Raw genomic sequence first — 9,879 nt, forward strand, 5'->3', positions numbered from 1 at the left:
AGGTCGTTATTTTAGAAAGAAAATAATCACAAGCATCAAAATCAGCATAGAGGATTGAGATGTCCCAGACATGTAGGGAATGCTGGGGAGGCCCAGACTGGCAGACCTTGAGGCTTTTGCATCCTTTGCACAACACTTGGAGCTCACAGGAGCTCTCACCCCAGAGCCATGCTTACATGGCCAGTTACGTGCTGTCGGAAGCTTGTGTGCTGTTCCATCACCGGCTGTCTTGAACTGTCCGGTTTTGTGGGCAGCAGTGGCGGTGTTGCGTTTCTTTCCATCTGGCCCCTCTGTGTCCTCCAGCAAAGGAGTCAGCACTTGTGGCTACAGCTGTAGAAAAACCCATATGTCGAAGCTTGGATCATTTTCTTTCCCAGCCAAGGCATCTGGATCTGTGGCTTGTTCAGCTAATAGCCTTGCTGGCAGTGCTGCAAGCAGCTCTGGAGCTAAATAGTCATGGAGAGGCTTGGGGAGGAGCTCACCTGTCCTACAGGGCACTTTTCATTCTTTGTTTTGAAAGGATGTGACTCATTGACATAAATTTCATGGACATATGGAGAAAAATGCTACTGGATAATAACGACCTCCTTTCAAAGTCTCTGCTATCACATCTCCTGTTACTTCAAGAATTGTTCCTGCCAAGGTAATGTGTTTATAAGTTTTTTTCATTGTGAATCAGTTGCAAAATATTCAGGCAGCAGGACATATGGAAATCATATGAGGTTTTACTGCATTACACTTGAAAGTGATCTCTTCAGGAACACGGGGGCTCATGAGTCGCAGGACACTGTTTAATGCCTGACTGCTGAGACATCACCCAGAGGTGATGCATGGGAGGAGGGGAATCTGAAACTCCTTGGTCTTTCATCTTTGGGGGATTGCTAAGCTCTCTTGGTTGAAAGTGCTGGTTAAAAATCTCCCACTAAACTTTTTTTCAGGGAGAACATGGGGTTTGGTTACGTCAACACCATCTGTGTTCTCAAAACGTTTGTTTTTTCTGTTGGAAACTGAAACCCCCACTGGTGAGCAGCCCAGTTCTCTGGATACAACACCTGACGAGGGGATTTGTAACAGTGATGAGCATAGCATCACCCACCCTGGTGATGTTTCCTGAACTGACACCTCCCTGCTGCCACAGAGCTGAAAATGAGACTCGAATGTAGTGATAGGACAGGGGGGAATGGCTTTAAACTGGAAGAGAGTAGGTTTAGGATGGATATTAGGAAGAAATTCTTCCCTGTGAGAGTGGTGAGGCACTGGCACAGCTTGTCCAGAGAAGCTGTGGATGCCCCATCCCTGGAAGTGATCAAGGTCAGGTTGGATGGATCTTTAAGCAGCCAGATCTAGTGGAAGGTGTCCCTGCTTATGGCAGGGGGTTTGGGATTGGATGAGCTTCAAGGTCTTTTCTAACCCAAAACATTCTGTGTTTCTATGTTTCTATGAATGATGACATGAGCAGGAGATTTCAGGAATGGGACTTTCTGACTGACTATTCCCACTTCTCATTTCTTGCCTGGCACATCCCTTACTGCACAAATTACTTCTTATCATCTCCAACCATGCCCACTGCCACTTTTTCTCCTATATGGACTCCACCCACAGCATTCTTATGGAGGGACAGACCATAATTTTTTTATTAAATAGCAGCTGTAAAACCTGGCCATGGCTCTGATCGTTGTTTACATGGTAACTCCAAAGCAGTGTACAAGGAGGCATCGCACAAGGCCAGCTCACACTTGTTATTTTAATTCTGCCTTTACTGTTTCAAAGGTGAACCAAACTTTGCACCGCCCAGGGGTAAGAAAAAGCATCAACTGAGCTGATACAAAAGTGTCCAAACCTATGTGGGCAGAAAAGTAATTTACTTTGCAGAAAGCCTGAAGCAGAGAGGATGGAAGAAAGGAAGAGAGCAAGAAGGAAAGACAGACATCTGCCATGCAGCTCCAGCACTCGTAACAGAGATGCTGTGTTTGTTCAGACCAGAGCACACCCTCGTCCCCGGCAGTTCTCTGTCATGTGCCACACACCAGACAACCATACATCAAAGCTACCAAGCACTTGCTAAGCAGTAAGTGTGGCCATTTATCATGTAACATTACATATATGCTATTCCATCATGGACTGCAGCATGTTCTGCTGGAGCACAGTGGCAGCCACCTCCAAACACGCTGAATGATCGAGTGTTTTTGTGCTGCAGGAACACGTGGGTTAGTGATTATGGTGTGACCACCAGGCTCACTTTGCTTCTTATTTAAGTCACTGTATCATTAAAACTTTCCCCACTTGCAATCTCTTTGGTGGGTAAATTGCATATTTTTATATTTTAACAAGATGCACTTCATACTGACATCTCTTTTAATTTCATCTCTGAGACTGGCTGGTTCAGCTTCTGGAACAAGAAATGGCTGAACAGACCTATGTATTCTACCTGAACATCATGAAGTCTGTAGTTTTCTTTAGGAGACAGCATGTGGGTTATTATTAAACCAGAAAACATATGTGAATAATTGAGGGAAGCAATCCAGCATTTAGGTTAGAAAATGTAAAGTCAGCTTGCTGCGAATAACATATCTCTGCATTTTGACCTGTTGCTGACAACAAATATATTTCACTATTACCTGAATAGAAATGATCGGGGATTTTTTCTCCTCTAAATGAAAGCCAGTTGAGAGAAGCTGGCAACAGACAAATGATGCTCATTCCACCCCTGCTTTTACTTAATGGTTCATATTGAGATCCTTGTCATTCATTGGTGACACTACTATTAAAAACATATTTCTTATCTGGCTCTTTTATTCCTACAAATCGAGCATGGAAATAAATCTGTGCTGATGGAGCGGTGAGCATGCAGTCATGGGAAAGAGAAGAGCTGGCCTTGAGTTCGAGGCCACCGAGCTCTTCACCTGCCTGGGCTGAGCTTGCCATGCATCATTTTCACACAGGGAACCACAAAACCCCAGTCCTCAAGGAGCCAAAAATAGGCTGGACTCAAGAAAGGGGATGTAAAACCCAAAGGAAGCATATGATACCTCACTGCAGCCACTCAGCCCAGAACTGGTGCTTTATGGGGTGGACTGGGACACCAGTACCTGAGTGCAGTGCTTGATGTAGCAATCCCAGGCAGAGGGACAGAGCAGGAGTGCTTAGACAACGGCAGAGTGTGCTGATCCCCCATGCAATGCACTCTGCTCTTGGCAGGATTTTAATATTCATCCTACTAATTCTACATATAATCATACTAATATACCAATATATGCATGCAACACATCACCAAGTGCAAAATAATACCTGGCAAGTGATGTGTGTGTGTACTCTGAGTAGCATTTTGTGTGTGTGTGATACATGATATACAAACACCATCATACCCAGATAAGGTTTCCAGGATTAAAAATATCTGATGAATTAAAATTTTATGTGAAATTCTAGTGTTGTGAGTACTGGAAAATGTTACGTTCCCCTGCATCCCCAGAAAGGCTTTTATTGGGGAAGATGAGTACATGTTTAACAGTCTTTCCCACAATGGAAGAGAGGTTTTTTTAATCACGAGTGTTGCTGAGAAGAAATGAAATTACCTTACCAGATTGGTTTAAGATACTAAAAGAAACCTGTAATGGTTCTCAGTGGTGGGCAAGGTGGGACAACACAGTGACTCAACTCAAATTTAATGACAAGTGAAAAATGTCTCCTTTACTTACATTAACTAAATAGGTTATGTTTTGCCTCCATTTTATCTAAATGTCTCTGTTTATTTTATTATCTGTCCTTGGGGCATGGACAAAGCTTTATGTGATTATCTAAAGTCAGCAAAGAAAGACATAAATTTAGGCTTCTCAAGATCTGCAGATGGGCATCTTTGGGGGCCTGGCAGCGTGTGCAGACGTGATCAGGTAACAGCCCTGAGGGATTAGGGTATCTGGTGACCAGTTCTAATGTTAACAGGGAAAATCCAAATCTTTCCTTGTAGTGGCATCATCTAAGGAACAAATGGAAAAAAAGACAGAGGGCTGGAAAAAGGAGAAACATACTGTGTAGTCTCCATACTTCATGCCTGCTCAGATATGGCCAGGTCTTGTTAATTATTGCAAAGCCTTTGGGTGGGAGCACACTCATTTTTGTTCTGCCACAGGAGGAGATACTATGTATCCAAAGAGGAATCTCATCACTCCTCCTTATGGGGGGCCAAAAGCCACCAAGGTCTCCTAGGGAGGTACTTGGCTACGTTTTTCATTCTTGCATTTAAATGCAAAAAGAGAAATCTTGAAGTATCAGGAGCTGACTGATGTGTCTGTGCCTGTGCAAGAGCCACCTGACTGCAGGGACTTCAAAAACAAATCCTGAGATATTCCAGCCTGCGCCCTGCAAGCAGCCCGGATTAGCAAGGAATAATGTCCCTTCTCTCCCCTTGTAGGACTCCCTCAGAAATAATGTGATATTATATCAAAACAACAGTCGTCTGTTGCTCCATTTTTCAATCAGCTCTACAAGGACAACATGGGATGAATCAATCATACAAGGCCGATGAGGCCACAAGGCAAAGTTTGGTTGCAAACCACTTCCAGATTTAACACCAGCTTTGCCTTGATACTTCCACTGAAATCGCAACTTTACTACATGAGCACAAGTAACTTGGAAAGGAACCAACCAGTTTGGAGTCAGGCTCTTGATGTGGGTTTTTTTTGAGATATTTTTCCTTTGTGTTTGAACATAGTTTTAATTTTGTCTCAAGGTGAATCTGAAACTGATAATTTTTATGACTGTTTTACTGATAAAAGACATAAGCTACTTGCTTTGGCTGCACATCCTACCCTGCAGAAATTATTTATCCAAGCACAGCAGCAAAGTGGGTCAGGGGAGAAATAAAAAAAAACCAACCAAACACCTGCCCACAAAATTCTTTAATTCCCTGCAAAAATTGGATTAAGACACAAGACATTGGGCAAAAAAATGCTTGTCATGTTCTCCATTTCAAAGGAAAGGTGTCAGCTCAGCCAGCAGTGTGAACAAGCTGCAAAGTTTGAGCTGCAAAATGCCTCTCCCATGGTTTGTAGGGCCAGCCACGAAGCAGGTAGCAGAGAAGAGTCATCTCTCAAATCTGCTCTGCCTTTACCTCAAAGGCATGTAAATCCCAAAGAGCCAGTTGCTTCCTTGACTCCATGAAAATAAGGTAGAGAAAACGCTTGGGAAAACATGGGTGAGCAGCAGCACCCACGGGGTGGATGATGGGGGGGAGGGGGGAGAAGAGAAAGCTTTTTTCCTGCAGTTTCTACTACAAGCTGCTCTTTCTAGCTTTAATAGAACAGTAGCATCTTTTCCCAGCTCTGAAGTGAGGGAGGCTTTGCTGAGCCCTGGGAGTGAACTGGGACGTGCACAGGTAGAACCAGTGACTGTAGGTCCTCTGCAAGAAAAATAAAGAGCTTAAGTTGCAGAAAAAGAGTGATCTAGGAGTGAAACATAAGAGAAGTGTGTAGTCTGTGTGACAGCAACCTGTGGCTCCAACTTACCCATTTAGGCTGCATCAAAACCTTGGACTGACTTCTTCCTCCAGAAAAAATCACTTTGCTGCAGCTGGGCAGACTGGAAAACATCCTGGTATAAAACGATATTTGCAGAGAAAGAAGAGGTCACACCATTTGTGAAAGCAATCTGAGCAGGGAAGCACAGGCACCGCTTGCAGCTCAGCTCATCAACCAGGATCTAACATTAATACTCATCAAACAGGATCTAACATTAATAAACCAGAAGTGGAGGAAAGGAGATAAGCCCTGGCACAGCTGTTGGCAGGAGGGGGTTTTCTCGCTCCACCGAGGAATTCAGTCATCCCCAAAACCCCAGTGTATCTCTCCTTACACTTTAGCCAATTAAACCCACAATCTTGGCTCCAATAAACTTCAGGTGGTGCCATACACTGTTATTTATTTGTGCCTCCTGATGATGCTGACAACAAATCCTACAGGAACACAAGCGAGCAGCAAGGCATTTCCACCTCTGGTGCAGGCAAAGGAAGTGATATCATCCTCGGGGAACCCACGGACCAAGAAGATGAGACAAATGGGATTTTCAGAATCACTCTGAGCTGAACAAGGTCTGATCTCATTGAGGGTAATTGGAGGAATATCTTTACTGGGGATAGGCCCAGCCAGGGCAGAGATGGGGGCTGTGTAGCATCAGGCAGCATTCGCCAAATGGATGAGACTGGAAGCATTGTCTCCTGGATCACAGCCCTCCCAGGGAATCTGGCCTTGATTAAGCTGGCAAAGCATGTTCTTGGGAGTGACACTGCTAGTGACCTCCACAGGCTACACAGGGCATCAGGGACAGACCTGTAAGCAACGGTGCACCTCTGCTCAGCCTGTGGGAAATGTATCAGAAAACTAAACTTGTAAGTGAAAAAGCTGAGGAGTGCCTGAAATAGTAGGAACAGACCTCTGGACAGGAAAGTGGGTGACTTCTGGGGTAAGAAGACTGGTATTTGTACAATAAAATTCCAGAATGACTCCAGATTCCCCTGAGGGAGGCCAGGTTTGACTTCCATAAGTTAGCTGTTCACTTGCTTGCTTCTTTTCCTTGGGTGTTTCCATGACTACTTAATGAAGCCTTCCCACTAAACCCTTTCTTTAAAAGCAGGAATTTAGAAAAGCTTGAAGAATCCTTGGGGAAAAAAAAATAAGATAGCTGAGTGGGTCTGGCTTCTCCTCTGATCAGACACCATAGAGGTGTCTGATGGTTTCCATGAGGTGATTAGAACCAGAGGTGAGACCCGTGGGTTAACTGGAAAATATCATTATGCTCATCCCACGTGATCTTTCCTCACCAAAACGTTAGGAAACCAAGCTGTGCAGTACAGAGCAGCCTCAGATTGCTGGCAGATGTCAGGATGAAGAGAAGAAGTTCATTTCCGCCTGTGAAGGAAAGGTCATCAAGGAGCACAGCTCATGGCAACCTCCACCAGTGCGTATCTGCCCACTGAATATGACAACAGGCTGCTCTCAGGGACATTTTCCATGCAGGCAGCACATCCCACAACTTCAACATAGCTAGGGTGAGGTTGGGTGAAAATGTGTACTCAACCTCAGACACCCACTGCTGTCCAAACCGTTTTTATGGTTGTTTTCCCACTGATATTTTCAAAAAGCAGGTCCTCTCAAGGTGGGTGATTTCCAAAGAAGCTGATTGTGCAAACAAGTGATGGCAGATGGTTGGAGTGGGAAAATGCGCAGCTGGAGGAGTGGTGAGTTTATATATTTTGCAGTGTTTGGACTGTTTGTGAGCATAGCCTGAGTCAGCAGTCTGGCAAGAATAGATATTTCATGCAAACTTTGCCATCCTGTTCTTGTTTCCTGTGCATAAGAAATGACTCAAAGGCAGAGAGGGAGACAATACAGAAAATTGTGATGCATGAAGGGTACTAATAAGCCAGAAGCATTTTAAAAGGAAACTTTTCATAATTTGAATTATTTAGCAGCAGAAGAGTTGGAGAACAGGAGGGAGTTACGGGCTGATTGTGGAAACAGGCGGCTGCACTGTGAGAGCCAAGAGGGAGATGTAGTTGTCACTTAAACACTGTGAGGAAGAGGGAGACAAAGATTTTCTGCCTGAGGTGTTGGTGTGAACCACTCCAGGGATGGGCAATGCTCTGGAGGAGGGTGGATAGCTGGGGAATAGCTCAACATGGGCCGACTGGGTTAGGCATGTGAGAAGATGTTTCTCTGCCTGACAAAGGCAGAGGTCCCATCACTGCAGCCCACATGGATGCTGGGTGCCTATCCCATCTCCCCAAGCAGGATACCCGATCCCTGGAACTGTTTAAGGCCAGGCCGGATAGTTCTCTGAGCAACCTGGTCTAGCTGAAGGTGCCTCTGCCCATGGCAGGGGGATTGCAACTGGATGATCTTTAAGGTCCCTTCAAACCCAAACCATTGTATGATTCTGTGATTCTGTGATCTCCATTTGAAATGCTTCTCTGCTTTGTCTGTAGGGCTGGACTGGGTAGACTGGGCAGCCTTTGTGTAAGGGTTTATGAATTTGCTCCTGAAGTGAAGAGTTCAGACTTCAGAGTGGTGATCAGCAAAGTAGTACATCACCAGACCTTCTTGCTGTGGTGCCTCCTGTCAACACTGCTACTTCTGATATTTATCCCTGACCTTTTCAGCATTTCTCTTTCCATTGCATGCATGAATCATTTAAGAATCCAGCAGTCTCAACCAAATATGAATTCTAATTTTTTTAAACAAATGTCCTTTAAAAAGCCTGTGTACAATGTACAATACTGAATTAATTTCCTTTGCTCGAAGTCCCTCTCTGAAAATCAGCTCAGTGTTTTGGGGTCTGACTATTCACGAGGAGTGAAGCGCAGCCTGAACCTGAGCCAGTCAAAGCTCAACACCTCTGAAAAGTCAGTCTGGGCTCCTCTGGGAACCCAGAGCCAAACAGGCCACATGAGAATTACCAAAGTCCTCCTCTGGAAGAGAAGCTGACTGGTATCTGGTTCACACATGGTCTGGACCATCCCGATGGAGGCTTGCAAAGCCTGGTAGTCCAGACTGAATTTCATGCAGGGATTGATGTTAGTGGGGCCTGGAGCAAGCCTCTTCTGCTGGCTCAGTTCTCCCCCTCAGTGATTCCCTCAGTACTCTTCCCCTTCCTAATGTATGTGCCTCTTTTGAGACTGCCATGGATCAGGAATTCATATTCAGATGAACTGCTGCTTGCCCAGAGTTTGTTGCTGCTCTGGGATCATCAGCAGAAAAAGTGCCTGAAAACATTAATCATCATTGTCATCATTATTACTGTGATTGCTGCTCGTTCCCAGGAAAACAACAGAATTTTCTCACACAGAAAACCCTGATAAACCCTTAGAAAATATTTTTTTATTTTATATAAGCTATTTATAAGAGGAATAACACTCACTTCTTGCTCCTTTGGCTCATGGGGTCTCCAAGCGGTGTCTACAGGTACCAGCTACTGAGTGAAAACAGCAAAAGGTAACTGGGAAATAGATGTCAGCAGTGCTTCTAATCATCACAGGCTCCTTTAACACATGTTTTTAATTGCTTAAAGAAAAAAAAGAAAAGGAGGAAAAAAATAAATAAAACCAGTTATGAATAATCTAATAAGCTTCCCAACCACCTGTGAAACGTGGCTTCCCAGCTGCAGAGAATCAAACACGAGAATAGAAAACAGAGCATTCTCCGAGGCAACACGCATTCACATTAGATGCGCGTCATTCCAAAGCCGCAGAAGAAAAATGCATTAATGCCATTTTTTGGCTCAGGACGTACATGCCACTCGGTGAAAAAGTATCTTGGAGGAGTGTTTACTTAAGGAACACCAAGAATCTGCTTTAAAGTCAAAAGGTAGAGGGGGAAGATGGAAGAGGGAAACCTGTTCCTTGGCGTGATTTCAAGTGAAAAAAAACATCATCGTCAAGAAAATCCCATATAGCATTTACTTGAGGAACTGCAGTCCAGCAGGCAAAATTACTCAGGAATAATTAAGCATGTTTCCCTGATATAAAGATATTTGGGAGCAAGTGTTCAAACAAAGTTAAAATGCAGAGCTGTATAGGCACGGCTTTATTCAAGAAGTAATTTGTTTTCCTGGTATGAAAAGAGTGTAATGTTTGCTGCATTTTGGAGCCACCCAGCTCCAAAATGAAGCTGTTTTTCATGGGAAAGAGCTTTTACATGGAGGGAAAAAGGTAACATCTTGACATGGGGGGGGGGGGGGAGGGAACTGTACTTTCAAGGCTGTTTTGACATATTTTTCTTCTACACTGAACCAGACTTCAAATACAGCTTCTTAACCATGACAGCTAAATGACCCACCCAGAGAACTCTTTTTCCACAAACAATATAGCGTCGGGAGAAGGAGCCTAAGAGG

At 44.3% G+C, this 9,879-nt stretch overlaps 1 long non-coding RNA gene across 1 annotated transcript; it reads right to left on the reverse strand.

Moving 5' to 3' along the window:
- Nucleotides 1-4,956: 4,956 nt before the first annotated feature.
- On the reverse strand, nt 4,957-9,021 carry LOC120323131. The gene is made up of 3 exons (XR_005563315.1): nt 8,908-9,021; nt 5,502-5,586; nt 4,957-5,395 (listed from the first exon to the last, which is right to left on the reverse strand). It is a non-coding gene; the product is annotated as an uncharacterized LOC120323131 (long non-coding RNA).
- Nucleotides 9,022-9,879: the final 858 nt, after the last annotated feature.

This window comes from Pipra filicauda, unplaced genomic scaffold, assembly GCF_003945595.2.
Source record: "Pipra filicauda isolate LSUMZ 115617 unplaced genomic scaffold, ASM394559v2 scaffold19_size4547281_pilon, whole genome shotgun sequence".
NCBI classification, from domain to species: Eukaryota; Metazoa; Chordata; class Aves; order Passeriformes; family Pipridae; genus Pipra; species Pipra filicauda.